Raw genomic sequence first — 18,581 nt, 5'->3', positions numbered from 1 at the left:
TGAGTCTTGTGAACTTATTTTGAGTCTTTTTAAGTTGAGTTAAGTGTTTTTAAGGTTAGTTTTATTTATTTGAGTCAGTTTAAAGTGTTTAGCAATCCCTCCTAATCCCCGGTTTAAGAACGATCCCTACTTATTTATATGCTACAATTGTCAAAAGAGGGTTAATTTGTGTGTTAAGTTAATTTTCACATCAAATTTTGCCAACATTGTACCTATATTAAAAGCTATAACTAATGTAGTTCGGTGTTGTATTGACTATAGAGACATTAATGGAGCCACGCCTAAAGATGGATATCCCATGCCCATGGGTGACTTATCTATAGTTGCAGTTTCAAAACACAAAGTTCTATCTTTCATGGATGGCAATGCTGGTTATAATCAGATAAAAATGGCTAAAAAAGATATACATAAAACAGCTTTTAGGTGCCTAGGCCATATTGGAGCATATGAGTATTTAGTCATGCCATTCGGGCTAAAAAATGCTGGTGCAACTTATCAAAACGCAATGAATGCCATTTTTCATGACTTGATTGGCCATAACATGGAAGTATACATTGATGACATCATAGTGAAGTCTAAAACTGAAGAACAAAACCTAGTAGACCTCAAACAAGCCTTAACAAGAATGAGGACCCATAAGCTAAAAATGAATCCTAAGAAATGTGTTTTTGGAGTAAGGTCGGGCAACTTTTTGGGATTCCTTGTTCACCAAAGAGGGGTGGAGGTCGACAAAAATAAAGCTCAGGCAATAATGGAATCACCACCTCCCACTAATAAAAGACAGTTGCAGAGGCTACTGGGAAAAATCAACTTCTTGAGGAAATTCATTGCTAATTTGGCGGGTAGGATTCAGTTGTTAACTCCTCAGTTAAGATTGAAAGACAAAGAAGAGTTCGAGTGGGGCCCACCACACCAAGAAACCTTTGACAAAATAAAGGCTTACTTAACTTCTCCACCAGTGCTCATGCCACCTCAAAGAGAGAAACCTTTAAAGCTTTACATTTCTGCCACTGAAAAGTCAATGGGAAGCTTGTTGGCTTAAAACAATGAAGGTGGGAAGGAACAAGCAATATACTACCTCAGTAGAATCCTTACTGAGGTAGAGACAAGATATACCCCAGTGGAGAGGTTGTGTTTGGCTCTATACTTCACTGCATGCAAGTTAAGGCATTACATGTTGCTTTGCCACATCCACATTATTGCCAATGCTGATGTAATCAAATACATGTTGTCAAAACCAATGCTAATTGGAAGGATTGGAAAATGGATTCTAGCACCATTAAAGTTTAGTTTTCACTATATGCCTCAAAGAGCAATCAAGGGACAAGCAATTGCAGACTTCTTAGCTGAGCACCAAGAGTCACAAGCTGATCTTGTCAACATCCCAAGAACTCTAGAAGTGGCCAGTATATGGATCCCGCCAAGAAAAGCTTTCTAGGGCAAAGAAGAGTGGATCCAGCAAGAAATAAAGATGACAGCTAGTCTCTGGATCACTCCTTGGAAATTGTATTTTGATGGGTCTTGTACTCAAAATGGTGCTGGACCTAGAATTGTTATCATCGATCCCAAGGGAGTTCAACACTATTACTCATTTATCTTAAATTATCAAGATACTACCAACAATCGGGTAGAGTATAAGGCATTGATAATTTGCCTAGAAATCTTGATAGAGTTGGGGATAACTGAAGTTGAAGTGTTTAGTGATTCAGAGTTGGTGATCAATCAACTAAATAGGGAATAAAAGTGTAAACACATTACTATGGCTGGTTATTATTTGGTAGCCACTCAGTTATTGAGTTATTGGAGCCCTGAAGTATCAATCAGTCATATTCCCAGAGAATCAAATGCAATGGCTAATAAGATGGCGCAGTTGGCTTCTAGAGCATAGATCCAAGAAAGAAGATTTGAGGTAGAGGTGGAAGTGCAAAGGAAAAATCTCTCATCTATCTTTGATAGAGAATTCAGCCTAAATGTGATGACTAAAAAGCCAAAGATAGAAGATTAGAAATCACCTATTATTCATTACTTGAAAAACCCTTCTTTCCCCACAAGTAAGAAGAATAGACAACAAGCAACAGAGTATGTCCTGTGAAGGGATCATCTGTTAAGCAAAACTCCAGATAGACTATTGTTAAAATGCTTAGGCCATGAAGAATCAATGAGAGTAATGACTGAAGTACATGAAGGAATCTGTGGAGCACATTAAGCTAGAACTAAGATGAGATGGTTACTCAGAAGATATGGCTACTTTTGGCCCAACATAGAGAAGGATTGCAAAGCTTATACCCAAGGGTGTGAGGAATGTCAAAGGTATGGACATTTTCAACATGTGCCCTCAGTGCCCTTAAACCATGTGGTCATACCTTGGCCCTTCAGAGGATGGGCAATGGACTTCATAGAGCAGATCTACCCAGCTTCTAGCAAATGACACACATTCATAATTGTGGCAACGGATTACTTCACCAAATGGGTAGAAGCTTTAACTGTCAAGACTATCACCTCAATTGCAGTCAAAAAGTTCATTGAAACCAAGATCTTACATAGATTTGGGATGCCCGAGACAATTGTTTTAGACCACGGCCTATCTTTTATTTCAAAGAAAGTAGAGGAGTTTGCAAGTAAGTTCAAAATAAAGATGATCCAATCTAATCCTTTCTACCCACAGTCAAATGGTCAAACAGAAGCCAGCAATAAGGTTTTGGTGAATATTATTAAGAGAATGGTGGTGAATAGTCCTAAGAAATGTCATGAAAACTTGGGAGAAACTTTGTGGGCATACAGAACCTCTAAGAGGGCAGGAACTAGAACTACTGCTTACACCCTAACCTTTGGGCAAGATGTTATACTCCCCATAGAGATAAATATGAGTTCTGTTACGATTCAAAACCAGTTTGGGTTGCACAGTGAAGAATACATTCAGGTTATGTGTCAAGGAGTTCAAAATATAGATGTAGCCCAAATTGAAGCTTTAAATAAAATTCAAGAAGGGAAGAGAGCTGTTACCTGAGCATACAATAAAAAGTTGAAGTTAAAGACCTTCAGGGAAGGAGAATTAGTGTGGAAGGCAATTCTACCCTTAGGAGCTCAAGTTAGAGGCTTTGGGAAGTGGAGCCCTATTTGGGAGGGTTCTTTCATTGTCAATCAAGTGCTAGATAGGGGAGGACATTACTTGGCAGATTTGGAAAAAAACTTGCAAAACCCAGTTAATGCTAAGTTTTCAAAGAGATACCATCCAACTTTATGAGATGCAAGAGATTCTTATATCGAGGAAATCTAAGCAAGTTAAGTAGGGTGGAAGTTAGATTACTACAGTTAAAATTCAAATGGAGTTAAGACAAGATAAAGATGAAGAAGAAACTTATTTCATTCCATATAAAGATTACAGTGGCCCTAGCCTAACAGATTTACATCTTCACCCAGAGTAATTATTCTGGAGTGATAAGTTTGCATAATTGTAAAGATTCTGCTTGGCTCGGCCAAAACTGTGCTGTTATTGGCAAGTTAAGACTCAGCATCCTCCATCTCCAAATTTTCTTTCTTCACTTCCTCAATTTGTTGATAAAGTTTGCTAAGTAGAGTAATCTGTTCAGCACAGCAAGTTACTCCTCTAGCTTCTGGATCTCAAAAGTCACCACTTTGATCCTTTCCTCTATAGCTGAACCTTCATCCACCAACTGCTGGATATGAGTTGAAGTACTGGTTTATTTCACCTTGAAGCACCTAACTCGATTAGCTTACCTCCCAACCCTCTGATGATGATCCTTTAGAGCCCTCAAGTTCTTGAAATAAGATAGGAATGATGCATACTAAACTTTAGATGATTGATCAGCCTTGAACAGATCAGTGATGGCCTTCTCTACGTTGTGGAAAGCCTTGAGGCTCAAGGAAGCTGAGAAATCCCTCTTAGACCACTCTTGAAAAATTTAACGTTGACCGTGAAATCCTTGGGGCTCGAAGGGATGCCTTGAAGATCTTAGTCTTGTCTTGAGTTACTTGAACTCTTTAAAAAGCTCGGGCAAAAATGTTGTGGTGAAGATAGACGCAGGGGAAGAAGGCATTGTTCCAGCTCCTTCAGAAGGTGCAATTGTGGAAGCAGTCTCAGCAAATGGAGAAGCCCGAGGGGTAGGAGCAGCGGTAGCCTTAGTCTTCTTCTTAGCCTAGGGATAGGGATCCTTGTGACCCCATAAGCGAGAGGAGGTCGTGGAAGTTCTGTCTTACGCACCAAAGGTTGTGGAGAATTGCCCAAGTCCTCTCCAGGAACCTATTGCAAACCAAGAAAAAGACTACATTTTGAAAAGAACGAAGATAATATACCTGAGTGGAGCCTAGAGCCTTGGAAATAGGTAAAGAAGGAGTTGTTTCCCTTAATGGCTGAGGAGGATCATTCCCACTTATTGAAAAATGAGGAATTGTGCCCGAACCCTCACCAAAGGCCTATAAATATCAAGGATAAAGGGCAAATGTGAGTAACTAAGTTATGGAAAAAAGAAAATAGAGGTAAAGTTACTTCTATACCTGAGCAAGTTCTTAAATGGAAGGAGGAAACTCCTCTATAGTTGCTGCTATTTGAGGAGAAGCCTGCAGGCTAGTTACTTCTAAGACCACAAAGATCTCAGGGATTATAGGCTCACCAAATACAGATGTTGGTAGTATATGAGACTCTTGTGTTAGGGAAGACTAGGAAAAAAAACAAGAGAAAATGAGTATAGAATGAGGGGGACTTCAAGCGTAAAAGTGTTAAGGGAAAATGCTAACCGAGTTACTGTTGTTTTCCACAAAATGCAGCATTTCCTCAATTGTTGGGTCAAACTGGGATATAGGAGCCACCACCAAAGGAGGACAAGTTGAAGGAATAGAAATAAAACTTTGCCCGACTGAGGGTTCAACTGCTCTAACCTTAGCTTACAAAAATGAAAGTCAGGTATTAAAGCTCTAAAAGTGATAAAAATACAAAGTTAAAATGAGTGAAGAAGAGATATACCTTTGAAGATCTAGCCCGAGGAGGAGAAGCATACACCATTCGGGCTGGAGGTGAAGAAGCCTTGGGTGGAGAGATATTTTCTTCCCTTATGACCTATTTTAGGCAGTCAGGCAAAGAATTAATAAAAAATAATGAGAGAAGGGAAAACTTCAAAGGAGTGACTTGAGACACAGGTCATACCTCCAGTTCTTCAAGAGTGCTATCAAGAAGATCCTTAGCCTTCTAATGTATTTTTGCACCCAATGGCTCTTCCCTCAGCATAAAAATAGGCTTCTTAGTTGTTCGAGGCCCTGGTTTTGAAGAAAATAAAGTTTTTAGCTCATAATATAAAAGTACAAGTAAGAAAGAAAGGTTGAAACAAGATTCATTTACCAGAAGCCTTCTGCTTCTTTTTGCCCGTTTCAACTAGAGGAGCAGTGGAAGACTTGGAAGATTTGGAGGCTTTAAAAGTCTGAGCTCTAATCCTCTTCTTAGTAGGAGTTGCTCGTAGACTAAGTATGGAGAGTTGAGCTTGAGGTCGCTATTCGGGCTCGGACTCTGAAGATTCTACTACCGTCGCCCTTGTCCTCCGAGTTGCCCGAGTCTCCACCACAGGCTCAACCTCACCCTCCGAGTCTCTAAACAACTCAGATACATATATGCCCTCTCCAGCGCCTTGCCTCACCGCTTCAGCATTAGCTTCTTGAAGGATAAAGGCGTCCCCAGCCTCTTTATCTAGCCCGACGTCCACCTCTTCGGTGTTGCCTTAGGCTACAAATGTAAAGAAACCAAAGAAAAGATTAGAAAAAGGCAGATTCATAAAATGTCATAAAATTCAAGTTAAGTAAACAAGAGATACCTATTAGAAGAAGCTGGTTCTTTTGGTGAATCATTTCCTTCCAGTTTTCAAGCTCATCGGGCTTAGGATAAAACTTGATGGAGAGTTGCTTGAAGAGGCAATCATGAGCTTCGCAGCAATCTTCTCCATATTTCTTGGTCTATTTTGCTTCGCACCAAGAATAGAAGGTCGGGGTGCATTCGAAGTTCAGAGCCATGGGCTTTCGGGTAACTTTACTCATGACTTCCAGACTGCGTCGAGCAGCCCAAAAAGTGGCTTCTGGTGGAGAGCGAAGGGGGTATGAGGCACCGCAATATAGGGAGTTAAAAAATGGAATGGGAATGGTCTACCTAAAGCCCAACTTCCTGCTAGAGAAGTTTGGATGATAAACTTCTAGCCCGCGCTCGTAGCGGTTGCTCCTCACTCCCCAGGCTAGGTCCCTGGTTTGAATGCAGCTGATAAATTTCTCTCTGCATAAGGTACTGGCTTCTTCCCCGAAAGCATCTTGAAAAGCTTGGTCGAAGAACCAAGGATATCTCCTAAGCACTAATGTTCCCCACTCCAGGTATGCCCGAGTCCTACAAACTCTAAAAAAGTAGAGGCAGCAGAAAGTAGAATGGTTGGTAGGGGAAGCCTCAACCAAAATTTAGGCAGAGGCAACACCCTCGGGGAATTCAAGATTTGGAGCTTGAAGCTCAGGGAAATACCATTGTAGCCATAATTAGATCGTCCAAATGGGCCCATTAAGGTTGGTCTCAAAGGGAATACCTCAGGTTATTTCATCAAGAAGGTGATAAAGATAAGTGATAAGGAAAGAGCCTGTAACAACATCGTCAAAATTATGTAAAGCTTCTACCAAAGGGATCTACTCGACTTTCACTCCCTTAGACTTGTTGGGGAAGACGTGTTTGTTAAGCCAGTATAATAGAAAATACATATGCTCTTGATCTCTGTTGGCAGTGGAGAAAGTCGAGCCAAAACTCTGCTTAACAAAAGGGGTAAAACCCATGAATAAGGTCCCATAACTCTTGAAGGTAGAAGAATTGTAGTCTAGCTGAGTTATGGGATTAGAGGTGCTCGAGCTCTTAACGGTCAGGCCAGAAAGGAGTGACCAGTCGTGGGTAACATCCACAACTTTACCTGAGGGCCTTAACCCGAAGACCTGTGACATGTCGAGGATGGTCGGGAACATGGGACTCATCCTAAAGTCAAAGGTGTCTATGCCTGAATTCCAAATGATTAAGGCCGTAGTGAGCAGCTCGGGCTTAGCGATCACAATGGTCTTAGAGAGCATTATCAACTCATAGATCCCATTGGTCATCCATTTCCTTTTAAAGATATGCTCAAGCTCATTTATCCATTGCGTCCAGCCTTCATCCTTCATTAGAGGGAAGCCACGACGGTGGTTTGACCACTTCAATGCTAAAATGCCAGACTCGACCTAAAATGGGTGCGAGGTGAACCAATTCGCCTTGGACATATTGGTCTCTACTGTAATTGGGACTCGAGAAGTCCATACAGGCCCCAAGGAGTGCACCTCACCCTATTCGAAGAAAAATGAAGTCTGCAGGCCTACCCGACACCGATGAAGGTCATTGAGCAAATGATGCATAGTGGCGATACCCTCGACTGATTCATAGGGAGATCGAGTTTGAATAGCTTTGGGTGCCATTCAGTGAGTTTAGAAATAAAACAGAAGAAATTCGAAGGCAGAAGGCAAAAAGAAGCAAGAAAATTCTAGAGTTCCGAGAATTCTGGGAAGTTCTGGAAATTCGAAGGTTTGAGATTGCTAAGGTACTTGGCTGAGGGATTTAAGTGAAGATTATATAGTAAATGGTTAGTTAATGTTGGAAATTGTGGGTTAGTGCAAAGGTTTTTGTTAAACAACGGCTTTCTTAAATTGTGCAAGTCCCGAATGAAAGCATGCAACAGCTGTTTAATCATTATTGACGCCTCGGTTTGCAGACTCAACAATGATTAAATGGGGCACTGTTTGGGTTAATATTTGAACATTGGGCTTAAATGAAGGAAAGCCTAAGGATGCCAATTAAAATAGGACTTGCCCGAAGCCCAGCATAAAAACCAAAGGCAAATTGAAGCCTTCTCAACCAAGATACAAGCCACGTGATCACAATTAAAATGATAAGTGATGGAGACTAACCTACTACCAGCCAAATAACACTTTCTAGTGGCATTACAAGTAAAAAGCTGATGACTCGCTACTATCCAAGTGCTTTCAGGCAAGGGCAAAGTTACAACAGTCGGGTCAAACTGCCTATAAAAGGAAGAAGAGGCCCCAGAGTTAAGGACACTTAACCAATCAAACAAACAAACATACAAACTCTACTCTCAAGCCAGATTTGCATCCAAAAGCTAAAATCAACCCAGATTCAATCTTTTTAGTGATAGTTCTCTGAAAAAGCTATCTCTTGACTAGTATAAAAGCTCTTCTATCTCCCTCAGTGGTGTAGTATCGATTCCCTTGTGTAAACGTGTTTACCATTCATCCATTTTGTAGCATATAAACCTTGTAAATACAAAGAAAGTGACTGCAAGAAGTTCAACCTTGCCAAACAAGGTGAAATCTTGCTCGAAGCTCTTTGTTTATTTTCTAAATTAGTAGATCTATTGCTTAATGCATTCTCCAGCATGTATTCAAGTCATTTCCACTTGTTTTTCTCTTGTAAGAAGTTCCATTTGCATCTGGATCTGGTTAGTTCAATACATATGTTTTCACTAAAAGCAATCTAGGACCAAATAAATGACTCTGAACTCCCTCCATTCAAGCATACAAGATTATAAACTAAAAGTCCTTGTTTACAAGGTAAGAAAAAGAACTTAATGTGGACTTAACTTATCCACGACAATCCTTTGATAACAAGAAGTCTGAGTAACTTGGGGCGTAAGTAATCATCTTAAAACACACTTGTTCTACATCTGCTATACTGAGATAGCAGTGGCATGCCTAGCACTTAGTTAGTTTTGATTGCGAGCCTCAAGGCCTACACCTAAGGCCCCACAAAGGCACCTTTCAAAACTAACTATGTTCTCTTCTTGTAGCACATCAACAAGCAAGAGCCCGACTACATATCCAAAGTGCCAATCCCTTGGAGAGCTGTGCTGAGGTCCGAGGAACTTTCTCTAGACATCTTTGCCCGAACAATGATAATCATACATTTGATCTTTTTATTCTTCACGACATATTCCTTAGCCTGTATGGCTCCAACTTCATCAACCACGTGAAACAACTAAGCATCTTAGGCAGCCAGTATATTCCCATGTTTCAATTAAGCAGCCAGTAAAAGAGTCTTCTTGATAAACATTCACCATCCTTAGCCAAAATAACTATCCACGTGCATAGCAAAAGTCATTCAAATGTATGCAAATTACTACTCCTGCAGTTGTATGCAAATTGCAACTCTCTCCACTCAGATTGCACCCTACACCTGGGCACTTGACCGGTTCACATTCATTTCCATTATGATGCCCACATTTGATAGTTTCACACCCTTATCTGAAGCTTCCCTAGATGTCCACCATATCACATTAGCAGGAGCCTTGAAACAAATTCTTATTGACACTTTTGTCGAATCACTTCATCTTTGAATGGCATATCGCTCTTAATATAGGCATAACTTCTCAATCAAAACGTATCTGATTTGCCGCTTGTTGTCATTCAGCAGTTTCGAGATTTAAATGCAGGGAAGCCATTTGTTCCATAACTCATGACATCAACAATATTCCTAATTTTTGTTGCTGAGTACAGACTAGAAATTTCCATTGTAGCAGCTGAATCCAATTGAACGGGTCGAGTTATGAACGAAATTTTCCTTTTTAGTCGGCTGTAGCTTTCTTTTCTCGGTCGAGAAGTACAAGAACTGAGCCAAGTACAACCAAAGAGAAGGAAAATTGGTTTTAATAGCATATCCGAGTCAAGCTGTGCGAAAAGAACTGAGCCGACCACAAAAAGCAGCAGGCTCAAGTCTTACTAAATCTGTTCATCCTAGAACATTTATTTTATGTCAAGCCACATCTTTAAAAAAAAATAATAATAATAACGAAAAGAGCTTGAAAACTTTGAGTTTTAACGATAAAGACAAAATAAAAAGAAAAGTGAATAGTACCATAATTGACTTTTTAATGTAAAAATATGGTTTTTCGTTAAAGTGAACAGATTTAGTGAGCTTTTTGTTAAAGTTAAAGTGAGTTTTTTGTTAAAATTCCCTTAAAAAAAATGATTTGTTCAACACGAAATTCGAAATCCAAAATAGAATTGATTAGGGCACCTAAATTTCTCTTTGGGTCATTATAGAACCACCATCTTATTAACATGTCTTGTGAACTAGACCTGACATTTTGAACTCGACCCCATTAACCCCACTCGACCCACCCGTTAAAACTAGTATTTGGATGGGTGCTTAACGGGTCGGGTTGTTAACGGATCAACTCGTTAATCATCAGTTAAATAACGAGTCATATTGGGTCAACCCAGAAAATCCGTTACCATCCATTATTAAAGGCTTTTGTGTAATTTCAATGTAGTGATAGGACTTCGAACTCAAAGTCAGGTCTCTCCACTATCTCCGCCATCGCCGATAAGCTCCAAGACTACATTCCCAGCCTCAAAATGGCAACCGACAACTCTTCCTCCTCCGATGGCTCTGACACTTCGTCTCAGCCTCTTTCCCAGGAGCGAGTCAAGCTTCCCACAGCAGCAACTCGTCCTCCAGCTCGCTGGATCGAGATCCTTCCTTCAAGTGCTTCTTTGTCTTGGACTTGGATAGAAGGCCATGGCAAGCCTCTGTCAAAACGGCAAAAAGGAAGGGTGATGAAGGTAAAGTTCAGCCCCTCGGATTGATTGATTGATTGATTGATTGCTGCTCTGTTGTGGTGTTTTGTTGCATTGGTTTTTCTTATGTATTCTTCTTTCTATGACTTTACTAGTATTGTTTATTTTCAGACCAGGCTTCTTGTTGTGCCTTATACATTTCACTAGTAAATGCACTGCCAACTATTGTAAATGAAATCTGAATGTGAGATCTTGTTTGTATATTAAAATGTGTAATTTGTATTGGAATGCAAAATAAAACAAAAAACAAAAAGAAATTGTTAATGGGTGTTAACGGATGAAATGATTGACAAATGAGCTTAACGGATTGAGTTTGGGTGATCCAATAACTTAACGGATTAGGTTCGGATTGTTAACTTAACAAGTCGGGTGTCACCCAAACCAAACCCAATAAACTGATCCATAACCATTCTTTTGACAAAAAGAAAGTCAATTGATCATGAGACTAATAGGAGATCATCAATCCATAAAGGCATCCCATATTAGCTTCAGGTCATCACATGCAAAGTCAAAACAAATTCCACCGATTTCTTCATAAAGGACTTCGACCAAGCAAACACTCTTTGATCTCTGAATCGACGGACAGCTTTTCCGCCGCATACTGTTTGTTGCCCGCTTTATTTTCTTATGCATCCGCCTGAACAGTAAAATGGTTAAGAAAATAAAAGTTTTCTTTTACCAAACGAAAATATAAGTGGCCAACCAATAATAAGGAGGAGGCCAACAATGTTTTATTTCGAACCGAGATCGTTTTATACCAATGTTTTCAATCCGATTTTGCTCTAGGCTGAATAGACGATCATCTCCAAATATTTTTAATTCGTCCAAATAGTTTCTATTCTCGGTCACCAAATACACTAAGCTATTATGCCCCCCTTTGAGCATAATCACTTCACCAATTTTATTTTTAAAATCAAACAATTCAGCTGAACGAGATTGCTCCATATTGGCTTTATCTCCAAAAACATATCAATTGACATGGTTTTTGCATTTGAGGTTGTGTTTCGGCCTCGTTTGTCATTAGAAAATTCCTCACACAAACCATCAGAAATGTTTTCTTCTACCAAATTTTCAATCTTGACCGAAAAAATAGGTGGCCTAACTTCTTCTTAGGTCAAATTGACAAACTTCTTAGGCCGAAGCTTGATTGTGGCCGAAATGTAAAATTGTTTCCCGAACTTTTGATTCAATAATTCTTTACATGGAATAAACTTGTACCAAAGAACAAAAGAAAAGTGCTTGTCATCCAGCCAAGTATTAAAACGGGTTCTATCCTCTTTTGCCTAATGTTCTCATAGGGTGCTAGGAGCTTTCACTTTCAACATGTGGGCGAAGGATTTTCGCATCTCGTCATGGGCATCAAGAATTTTTTCGCTTCCCACACACGTTTATTCTACTCACACTTTTGAATGTGTCTCTCCAGTTGTGCTTAGATCTCATCCAATCGGTCAAATGGAGGCGGATTGGAATATGAAATATCATATGAACTTAGTAGTTATCCTAGCACTGGTCCCACTAAGCGTGCCAAAATGCTGATCCTAAAAATTACAAAGCCTATGTGATGCGCAGACAGAGTAACTATGAGCTAATTACATCCTTATTGTGAATGCGAGCGTGCCAACTCACAAGCAAGCTAGGTCGAGTGAATAGAATAGATGTGGTGGTGATGGTGTCAAATGCGTTGTTGATTTTTGCACTTAAGTGATTACAACCGAAGAAGGATTATGTTTTGACCTTGAGTTCTAGAACCTGAAGACAAGATTACTAAATCACTGTAGAGTTCAATAACTGGTTATTCCGTTATGATTTCTCATCTAGTGTGTTTGGTTCGTGAATTGCACTTCAACAAGAAAGCCCAATACCCCAAACTTGAGAGTCTTGTGGGTCGTGAATAGTTTCTTCACTTTCGTTTTGATCCTGTTTTTTTTTTTTTTTTTTTTTTTTTTGATGAAATCGGAATAAAAATATCTGAATTCTCATTTTACTGTTTACTAATTATAATGAATCCGAATGAAAAAACTTGATTCCTAAAATACCCTTGTCTTTGCGTCATTACTAAAATGCCTTATTCATTTCACATATTATATACAACAAATACACCAATAACACTAGCATATTATATACAACAAATACACCAACACTTGCATATGCAAACAAGACATTTCATGTTGGATGATCTCTTAAGAGAATAAGCAATGTAAACCATTCATTAAAGTTCAGAAAAGATTTTTTTTATTCAAAAAACAATTAAATTAGAGAGAGAGTCACCACGATTACAACCAATACCCATAAAATAAAATATGAGGGCTCTACGAGTCATAGAAGGTATAGTTCTATCCCAAGTGTGGAGGTTTTCGTACTAGAATCCTGAACTCGTAACAACGTCAACCAGAAAATTTGCTTCTTGATACACATGTGCACAGTAAATACAATCGAAGGAGCAGGCGACGTGATCTTGTTTGTTAAAGCCAAATATGTAACAAAAAAATTGCTGGAGAAGTAGCAAAAAGTATTAATCAAGGTGCAGGAGAAGTTGGAGCATAAAGAACTTGCTATACAAATTTGCACGAGGTGTTATTTTTGGGAAATAGCAAAATATTGAGGGCGTTTTTTGTAAGACACCCTCAAAGGAAAGGAAAAGGAATTCTATAAATTACCCCATGTTTAGACCTGGTAATTTCTTACATGATCCATTAACTTAACACGTAAATGATATGAAAATAACAGATTTCAGATCGATACGATAACTAATCGGGTAGTTATCGGATCACACAATAAGAACCCGTTAATAACAGGTTTACACAACAGTGACATGTGGGTAATCTGTTTTGACACGTTAAGAAAAAAGTTATTTTGATGATTTTAATTTTTAAACTAATAAAAAAACTTACTATGAAATACAATAGTCATAGTGTGTGTGACACACCCCGACCCGGGATATCCACTTGGACTCCAAATCGAGCTGTACTGGTCGAAACCTAAAAGGTGACGAAGCCATAAAGTGTAGTGTAGTGGAGTATGTGAATAAGTTTAAACCTATAAGTGCCTAAATACAAGAGTGCGTTGTGAGCGGGAATGAACCAATTTCACACGTGATGTCAGAGCATAAGTAAAGTACAGTAAGTTAGGATAAGGATTATACCCTCAAAGGTAGCCACCTATACCGAGATTTGCCAAGAATCTTCGTCGATACAAAAGTTCGGCTGCTAAAACCTGGAGGGGTGAAAAAACAAGGTTGAGTGGGCCTAAAAAAAAAAAGTTTTAATAAAAACCTTTTGAAAACGTTATAACCCCTCACCATAAAACAAGTATAGTATGAACATACTTACCGTAGCCTGCAAAATATCAAGATGATCATACGACACAAATCCCGTACATAAACACATTATGTCAGTAACCACATAATCTAGCATAGGCAAATATATCATAACGAGTGCTCATCGACATATGCTAACACACGAGTTCATGCAGATGTAGTCTGACATGAACAGGACTAGATGTAATAATGATATACGCTCTAGTGCTACAATCACGTGAAGACTGGTGCTATTTGCGATCACATACGAGTCGGTGTTGCCTATTACAACCTGTACAACGGGACTAGCACCTACTTGGATCCAAAGCGAGCGTGCGGTGCAGATGTGAACATACACGTGAAAGACTAGCCCTGGGCCTGGGCGAGCACTAACACCGGGTACAGCAAACGATGAGCAGATAACACAATATAGTCATACCACAATGATTCGATAGTTCTAATCAACATATTAACATTCATAGCCGTAGATATAATTATGGCATCAAAGATTATAAGCATACATGTACATCCCGTAGGATAAATCCGGCTGTTTCTGACACGACACAGTGACACGATATGAAAATAATGGGTTTCCGATCACCACGATAACTAATCAGATCACTATCAGGTGACCCGTTAAAAACTCGTTACTAACGAGTTCTTAACGGGTATACATGCGAGTAACACGTGGGTAATCCATTTCGATCCGTTAAGAAAAAAAATTATTTTGATATTTTTAAATTTTAATTACTAAAAGATTTATTATAAAATACAATAGCCATATTAATGTATATAATATATTCTGTATTAAATATATAGTTTTGTATTATTATTCTATACAAGTTAAAAAAAAAAAAAAAAGTTTTTTTCATTATTTATTTTTATTATGAGAATTCCTTATTATCATTACTGGGATAAATTGTACTTAACATGTTGTTGTCCGAAATTAAAATAAACTAGTATAGTATTTGTATAGGCAAGAACTAAGAAGACATACATACAAGTATGAAAAATGTGAAAGAATATATAAACACTCATGATTCATCATTATTCCTTCACGAGTAGATAATGATTACACTTACATAATCGTTCAGATTTTTAAAATCCTCCAAACTCTCATGAATAATGTTTTTATTTGAGGCAAAAATTAATAAAATTAATAATAATTATTGTAGAAGTGTAAAAATTGTAAAAAAAAAAAAAAAAAATATGCAATCACTCATAGTGACAAGCTTTACAACTTTCATGAAGAGATCAGTTTCGAAATCCAACACTATATTCCATAAACCTTAAATTTATATTTAACTGTTGATTGTCATTTACGCTTTATTCTTCTTACTAAATTTCATTTTTTTAATTTTCTTTTTTGAAAACATGATCATCTAGTGGATGTAAGATGATGAACGGTTCAGATCTTTGATATCACGTTTTGATATTTTCGATTAACTGAAATATGAGTCGATGTCATATAGTTTGTAGAAACTTTATAAACATCAAGCAATATTTTCACTAACCGTAAAACTCTGAATATAATATCAACGATCCAAACCGTTCATCTTCCTGCATCCTCTAATAGATCATGTTTTCAAAAAACAAAATTTGAAAAAACAAAATTTTATGAGAACAATGAAACGTAAATGTAAACAACAATCCACGGTTAAATTTTGATCTATGATTTATATGATTATAGTGGCAAATTTCAAAGTTAAGTTCTTCATGAAAGTTGCGAAGTTTGTTATTATGAGCGTTTATATATTTTTTACACTTCTACATTAATTAAAAAAGCTATTAAAGACTTTACTTAAATAACAGCAGTAAGATAAATGAGATTAATTATGTACCATTGGATTCTATTTCACTTATATTATTAGAACTTTTTTGGACGAAAAAACCCCTTCTCTATTCCAATATTTTCCAATTTTACCATTTGATCAATTTTAGGTAAGCGAAAATATACTTAAAAGAAAAATGTGTTTTTATGTTTTGGATGTGACAATATGGTACGTATATACTTATTCAGTATTATGTTTTTCATTTGATTATTTATTGGTTTAAAATATATTTTCCTTCACGTGTAACGAGTCGAGTCATATTACATGTTAATATTATCGAGTCAATTTCGGGTTGAGTCATTTTACCCGTTTATTTTAATGGGTGTTACACGACACGACCTGTTAAGATATCGGGTATGACACAAAAAAGACACGAACACGAAAAATACGACATGAATGCCAGGTCTACCACAGGATGTAGCATATTTCATAAATTCTGTCATTTCACTAATTCTTATAAACTTTAGTTTAATCCAGGCGTACGTAAGAAATTCTTTTTCAAATGCATAAATGGAAACTATTAATCACACACACACACACACACACACACACACACACACACACACACACACACACACACACACTATATAAAAAAAAAAGACCCACCCCCCTGAAGTTCGCGCTACAACTCCCTAGCATAAATATCGAAGCGTCACAAACAATCGTCGCCTAGAACAAATATCAAATCACATTTCAGAGTTCTTATCGATAGAACATGTAACTTACATAAAACACATCCCCAAGGATGTTCTAGAATGATTTGTAACCCATTGATCAAAAGTCAACCGTCAGGCAAAGGTTGACGGTAGGGTCCACAACCCTACGTAACTCGATCCAGAAGATCCATACCTCATATTTTTTATCCATAGCTTTCCCAGAGTTTCAATAAGCCTCTAGAATAACGTCCTAAAGTTTCGAAACAATCCAACGATCGGATCTCCGCCAATTACTAAAATTAAGTGGCAGCCGACGTTTAGATTTACAAACTTAGATAACCCATCTAGGAAGATCCGTACATCATATTCCCAATCCATTAGTTCCTAATATCCTTAAATATTATGTACTATTACATATTAAAATTTGGTGACAATCCAATGGTCGAATCGTCGAATCATATAATAACCAAGTGGCGGCCCTTAACGGAAATATAACCAAACAACGGAATTTCTTCAATCGGATGTCTAATATGAAATAGGGGCACCCATTTTAGCCTAGGGAGGTCAAATGGTGTCTCTGCCCACGCGCCGCCTCCACACAACTGCTGGCTGCCCCCGTTCGTCGGAAAATTCAACTATGTCCAAAAATTCTCAAATTTTCCAGGAATGAAGATCTCAATGAGTAGAGCAAGTTTTATACAGGTGGCCAAGTCCAATTTGGTGGATAAAGGCCCCAAATTAGCTCGCACCAGTTGGAAACCCTAAAATGGGTGAGCTTCGATTCGCCGTCGCTGGTTCTTCGCTACCCCTACCACTTGTTGACTCTTGTTCCTAGGTCCAAGGGGAGTTGATTAAGGATGGTGGTGGGTGGTGAAACTCGCCACCTCCGGAGCTCCGGTGAAGTTCTACACGAAATTGGACCTAAAACCTTTTAATCTTGGGTGGAAATGGAAAAGGGGAAGTCAGTGAGTGTTTTGGAAGTGTTGGATGGTGGTGGTTCAACGGAAAAAATGGTGGAATTCGTCGGATTTTGGTCAGTTAGGTGCGCAGGTGCACGGGCCGACAGAAAGGTTGGGAAGTGTCTTTTTTTCTTTTTTCTTTTTTCTTTTTTTTTTCTAGTTGCCGTCTCTCTCTCTCTCCTCCAATTGGCCCTTAAAACTCTAATCTAATTGGTCCTTGAACAAAATCTGATTGGGCCTCATCCCACCAGGTGGGAATTCACTTGATTAAAAATTAACGTTTAACTGTTCGATTTAATTCTTAAAATTAACGAAATTAAAATTAACTTATAAAAATAACGTAAATGTGAAATACAAATTTAAATTATGAAATACATAATGAATAGTGAAATTCCAGGGACGGAATTTCATAGTACACGTTGTCACATCCCGGCCCGGGGCGAATCACTTCCCGGGCCCACTCCACCACCGTAGCACGATATTGTCCGCTTTGGGCTCTGACCACGCCCTCACGGTTTTGTTTTTGGGAACTCACGAGCAACTTCCCAGCGGGTCACCCATCATGGGATTGCTCTAGCCCCCTTCTCGCTTAACTTCGGAGTTCCTACGGAACCCGAAGCCAGTGAGCTCCCAAAAGGCCTCGTGCTAGGTAGGGATGGGAATATATATATAAGGATCACACCCCTGGGCGATGTGGGATATCACACACGTCACTGAAAGACGATCAACGAAAGTTAAATATCCTCGCCTCTAAGGCATTTTCGAAAAATCACTCATTTAAAATTAATAAAATTGTAAAATTAGGGACGAGTTGTCACTGTGTGTGTGTGTGTGTGTGTGTGTGTGTGTATTATATTAAATATGTATTCTTGTATTATTATGCTATATAAATTTAAAAAATTTAAGTTTTATTTATTTATTTTTATAGTATACTATAGGCAAAGAGTGAGATTAAAATATTATAAAACACATTAAAATATAAGTAATTTAAAAGTACCAAACACATTTAAAAAAATTATAAAAATTAATTTATAAGTACGAAAAATGTGAAAGAATATGCAAACGCTCGTGATTGCATCATCTACGCTTTGAGGATGGGTACATCATCGTTTGAACTTTTAAAACCATACAAACTCTCGTGAATATTATATTTAAGGGAGTTCAAAATAAATAAAATTCATAATCATTAATG

Source organism: Pyrus communis, chromosome 15, assembly GCF_963583255.1.
Source record: "Pyrus communis chromosome 15, drPyrComm1.1, whole genome shotgun sequence".
NCBI lineage: Eukaryota > Viridiplantae > Streptophyta > Magnoliopsida > Rosales > Rosaceae > Pyrus > Pyrus communis.
The sequence above is the reverse complement of the archived record's forward strand: the minus strand, read 5'-3'. Positions refer to the sequence as shown.